We start from the raw sequence: 6,431 nt of genomic DNA, 5'->3' as shown, positions 1-6,431 counted from the left end.
TAATAGAGCAATTAACATTTCCCATCACATTTACGACTGTAACATTGGAAATAGTCAAGCTTGTAATAGCCTTATCGTCTATAATATTTGTTGAATGTACATGTGTAGATGAGTCGACATTTTTATGAACAACAAGCATGTCCATTGTTTCAATGTTATTTACAGAACACTGTACAGAATCAACATGATTATTTAAAATATCTGCGCTCACAATACACTCATGTGTATTTGATACATTCGAATCTGTTGAGCTGCTTGCATTCGACGCTTCTAAAGCTTTTACACTAGCATTAGTTGAAACATGTGTGAAACCGAAGACAGTATATGTAGAAGGATGTAATCAAAAATTGCCATATATTATTGATTGAAATATTATTTTTCAAATCCAAATTTTCTAATAATTTTAAACAAATCTAGTTTATGTGGTATCCTCGTATTGATTTGAATTATAACATTCATCAATAAACTGCAAATAACTTTTGTTTATAACTTTAAGACTATTTTGTTCAGCGCTTCATGAAAAATTAAGACATTCTAATGCATTTCAAATCTAAGCAAATTCACATAAAAGTGATGAATTTTTCGATTTCCCTCTGTAATTTTCGAAAACATTGATTATTAACTGTGACGATGTAAAAGTAAGCCAATAAATTTTTATATTATAAGATTTACTAATCATTAATCAATCTTAAAAGTAATAAAAATTTTACCATTACAAAAGAAAAAAAATGATGTTACAAAGTGGATAAATAAAGATTGTTTTTAATTCCAACCAAATTTTCGGAAAAAAACACAATTACGAGGGTGGTCCGATTAATACTTAGCCTACAAAAGAAAAACGAAAATTTTGGAAAAGTAGCGTTTTATTTTTCAACATAGTCTCCTTTTAGTTCGATACACTTGGCCCAGCGATGCTCCAACTTCTTTAACCCGTCTGAAAAATACGTTTCCTCGAGGTCTGAAAAGTAGGCTTCCGTGGCAGCGATTACCTCCTCATTCGACTCAAATTTCTGCCCGGCGAGTGACTTTTTCAAGTTTGGAAACAAAAAGAAGTCGCACGGGGCTAAATGTGGAGAATACGGTGGATGGAGCAGCAGTTCGTGGCCTAATTCGACCAATTTGGCCATGGTGACGGCGGAGGTGTGAGCCGGTGCGTTGTCATGGTGGAAGAGCACTTTTTTCTTCGCCAAATGGGGCCGTTTTTTCTGTAATTCGACGTCGAATCAGCCCAATAATTCGGCATAGTACAGCCCTGTGACTGTTTTGCCCCTCTCCAGGTAGTCGATGTAGATCACACCTTGTGAATCCCAGAAAACGGTGGCCATCACCTTTCCAGCCGATGGGGCAGTCTTCGCCTTCTTCGGAGCACTTTCGCCGGGTAAAGTTCACTGTTTCGACTGTTCCTTGGTCTCTGGTGTATACCAGTGGATCCATGTTTCGTCGACTGTCACGAAACGACGCAGAAACTCCTTCGGATTGCGCTTAAACAGCGTCAGACATTGCTCTGAAGTTGTCTCACGGTTGCGCTTGTTGTCCGGAGTGAGCAAACGCGGCACCCATCGCGCCGACAGCTTTCTCATGCCCAAAATTTCATGCAGGATATGACTCACGCGGTCTTTTGAGATGCCTATGATCTTAGCTATCTCGCGCAAATTCAATCGTCGATCTGCCAATACGAGATCGTGAATTTTTGTCACGTTATCCTTCGTGATAGCCGTTTTCGGAGCACCTGGACGTGGCTCTTTAAAAATCGACGTGCGACCACGTTGAAACTCGTTAAACCAATTTTAGACGGTCGCCATCGAAGGAGAAGAGTCACCGTACACAGCATTCAAGCGCTTTTTGATTTCGCTGCGCGATTTCCCTTCCAAAAACAAGAATCGAATCACCGACCGATACTGCTCTTTTTCCATTTTTCAAAAATCAACGGACACACTTGCTTTCACACGCTTTCAAAAATAAACTACAACTCCGATCCGACTGAAATCTTGACAGTAACCATCGAGAAGGTTGTACTACGTGATAGAATATTTCTTTTGCGAGAGTGGCGCCATCGGGCGGTGAGGCTAAGTACTTATCGGACCACCCTCGTAAACTCTGCTTGATGGTACAAAGCGTGGCGTGGCGACGATACACTCGCGGCGCAGAAAAATCATTTGCAATTTATTTGGAAATCTCAACCAAAAATTGTATATATTGTTATTTCAATTATGAAATTAAATATAAAATATATCATACATTCTTGTATACTGCCTGTAGCCTTTGATTTAGGTAAGCCTTTGTCGAACTCGACCACATTAGGAAATATGATAGGAAGGGAGTCTTCTTTCAATGAGGGTTTTTCTTTGATCATCGTGAATATTGAACCATCTTTCAACTTTTGATTGAAGGTCTTTTCTACTTCATTTTCTTTAAAATGCAATTCGCGAACATTGTGATGCTTCATTAAATCGGGAATGACCTCCCGCCATTTCTCAAGTGTTTCGTCCTGTTAATAAAGAAATACAGAATGCCTTTTTACCGATCTGCTGAATATTTATTCATGTAAAATTTGCTAAATACATTCACGTAAAGTTACTTATGATACTGATAATATGATCACTCGGAATAGTGAGGACCGTCAAAAGTTTCTGTTACGAAGATGACACGTTCCTACTTACCTTGGTAGCTCTAAAAAATGATATTCTTTCTTCTGGTTTAGCTGCATTGTTTCTCACTGATGAACAGCCGTTCACACAACACTTTACTTTTTGAGACATAATTGATCAAATTATATAACATATTCCAACCAAAAAAATTGCAATAAGCATGTATACACGTGCACGCACGAACAAATCAACTACATACTGACAGTCAGTTGTTTGTAGACAAAAGACAGCGGTTTACGAACTCGCGTTGCCGATCGAAAATTCACGGAAAAATGCGTTAACAGTGAGATACATATCTTTTTACGAATATTTCAGAATATAAGTTTTTTTATTTTCGACTGAATTGTAGATAAGTTGTTAAATCGCAAATATATAATACTATTGTATACGTATATTTAATATAGAATTCTGACTTGATTGTTTGTCGTATACCTATCAAACAAAAAAAATTGTATAAATACAATAATAAATTAGTAATGGAAACTCAATGATATGAAATGAATGACAATAATATGATATAGTATAATTTTTTAAGCCTACAATAGCTAAAAATAAATTTCACTGCGTCCTCGGACGTTTTTTCGATTGTTATTTGAGTATATATAGTGGTAGAAAATGATCAAGAATATTTGACAAATTACCATTAATATCGTTTTCAACCCTTTCATTCGACATTATTTTAGATGATAATTTTTACCATTTCAAATAGGCGAAAGTTTTTCGCTCATATAAGCTTTCAGATGTTCCTCTTTACACACACACACACACACACGTTCATATAACATTTCCATTGTTTTAAATGTATTTTTCTTATACAACATCACTGCAACATTCGTTTATCTATACATATACGAAAAATATCATCATATCGTATAACAAAAAAGTAGATCTCAAATAAACGTCGCATTATTGAAAATAATTTTCAGTAGCTTTTGAAAAATATAGAAAATAAAGTGATTTTTTGTATCGATTAAACGGACTGACAGCACAGTCTGTTGATGCGTTAGTTTGAATTTTGAAAAATGTGTTATATGTTTCTAACCGGCGATATTTTTCATTTTTTCGTATAATACCATAGTGTTATTATTTTTTTCAGCATTCATGTTAAAAGCGCTAAAGCTTAGATTTTGTGGCACGCATTTCAGTTAAGGATAAATATATCAAATTGTTGATAAAAATGCCCCAGTAAACTCCACAAATGTTCATGGAAATTTTCTATCATTATATATATTGAATAGGTACAGGAAAAAATGGTGAAAGTCTATGCTAATTTTTTTTTAAATATCATCTTCAAAAAATTTCATTTGTATGTGCTTTATCATTTAAACACAGAATCAATAATTATATCTTATTTGCATTTTCAATTTAGTTTTACGTATTTATATGATTCCAATATTCTCCATAATGACAAAAAAAATTCATCTCTAGGATTCGAACCGGCGATCCTAACAATTCAAAGCAAAAACCTTAGCCTCTCGGCTAACGTGCTTATATCATTGTATAAATATCAAAAGTGAATATTTAAGTTAATTAATATTTAAGTTGCCGAGAGGGGCTTGTGATTAAGTTTATGGTTATAGTATTTGGGGTTTGAGTCTCTTGATAGCTGATTTATCATTTATGTCAACTCAAATCATATTGTCATCATAATTAAGCACAGTTTTGAAGCATAATTTCATATACATTGTTGCATGTCAGTTGACAGGGAACGGTAGATAAAATCATTCTGCTACGCAGTACGAATGGCGCTCGCTAGAGCGGTCTAACGCTAGCTAGTGTCAGCTATTCCGATGAGCGAGCCTGGCGATCTTTGCCGGTGAAAACGTCCCAGATTTCTGTTGGCCGGCCGTATGAGTGGGGTCTTCTTCTCTCTTACTCCCTGGGTGGAATAATGCTAATATGCAGTACCACGTTTAGAAGTAAGCTAAACCGGATTTCATCCTTCATCGAGTCATTTGCTTTGGAAGTCAAGACCAAGGGAGGACAGGTTTAAGCAATTGGCACAGCATGGACTTCGTGTCAATCTGACATACGGTTGCCAAATTTATCTTGGGTGTATTGGTTGTACAGATCTTACATTCATATGCAGTTGTTACTTCTATTCATTACAAAAAAGTTGTGTCTGTTTTTTCCCACTATAAAAAAATCTCGAAACCTGTTACTTGATAGGTCATTACCGCAGATCCTTATACTCTAATTTTCTTAACCCTTGAATCCTGTATCTGCAGAGTGTTTATAACATTATTATGCAAAATTATGGCTGACGGCGAGTTCACTTAAAGTACAAGACATATATTTCAAATTTTATTAAAGTTCTTATCAAAAACGGCTATAAACCCTGCAGGTTATAGGATTTGATGGTTAAGGAAATTGGGATATCAGGGTCTGGCATCATAGCCCCGCAAGTTATTGGTTCAAGAAAATCAGTGTGTAAGGATCTCGGGTTACAAACTGCAGGTTACAGCTGGAAAGTTAAAGAAATTGCTCTTACAGGTTGTGCTATTTTTTACTTATTGGATTTCATAGGTGCCTCAGTTTGCGCGCAAAAACTTATTTTAGAAATGATCGTTAGTTGCAAAAGAACAAAAGCTTACATAGACACAAATACCAAGCGTGGACTGTAAATACGCTGGACATATTGCGTTTAAGAATCTTTGGATGAATAGCGTATGCGTATGTACCGTCACTGTTCAGAAAGAAATTGAAGAGAAAAGTAAAAATAATCTTGAGTAGTTACGACGGAAAGTTTTCAAACTACAGGCTATTGCCCTGTCAGCGATAAGATAATTGTTTCTCAATGTAATCTTTAACGAAAATGTATCTTGTATGTAGGAATTCGAAAGGCAGAAGTCGGTCTCCTTTGAACTTGAAAAAGCACACGAAGCAGAAAAATATTCGAACGATGTTAATGACCATTCCAGCAATTCTAGTGTATAGAAACATCTTGATGATGAATTTAAAAAAGTAATTGCGGAGAAAGATTTTCCGCGGCGCGGCAAACACGTAATTGGAGTTGTGGAAGTAGACTACGGAAATCGTTTTTAATTGCTCAATATTTTGGGAGGGTACAAATTCTAAATTAACTTTTTTTCGATCGTACGATTTAAGGAGAGATTAGTGGAATATTATTTTTGAGGAAGTAAATTATTTTCCTATAAGAGTTATTTACTTTACGTATAATTACGTATCTATATAAATATACTTTAAATTATTTAATTCATGTGCGTAATCAGCTGTGTTTGTGGATGCAGGAGCTTAAGAACACACGATAACTTAGAACTTTATATATTAATTTGTCTAATTTAAGTTTAGAGTGTCACATGACAGTAATATTATTTTCAGTCAAGTCAAATTAAGAAAAAGCTAGAAGTATATTTTTTTAGGAAATAAGTGAGTTTCCTGTAAAATTTATCAATATTATAATTACACAAAAAAAATATTGTATTATTCAAGTACTACAAGTGTAAAAATTAATTTAGTGTATTTTTTAGATTGTACAAATTATGAGAAAGACATTCGCAATTTATTTTCTTTCAAAGTCACATATTATTCTGATGAAAAATTGATTTTCTGCTGCGCATGCGTAGTAAAATGTTCATTTCAATTTCTAAACTATCCTAGGAAAATTTCTATGTTTTTAGGCACGATATAAATGCAGTTTTTCAATTGTATAAATTAACAAAAAAGCAGTTGTCCAATGGTACAAATTAATACGAAACTATTAGTATTTATTTTTTCAAGATAACGATCAGTTTTCTTCCAGGAGTATGAATTTTACGAGAT

This window comes from Phymastichus coffea, unplaced genomic scaffold (assembly GCF_024137745.1).
Source record: "Phymastichus coffea isolate CEN01 unplaced genomic scaffold, Cenicafe_Pcof_1.1 PCOF00012, whole genome shotgun sequence".
Taxonomy (NCBI): Eukaryota; Metazoa; Arthropoda; class Insecta; order Hymenoptera; family Eulophidae; genus Phymastichus; species Phymastichus coffea.
Note: the sequence above shows the minus strand (reverse complement) of the source record.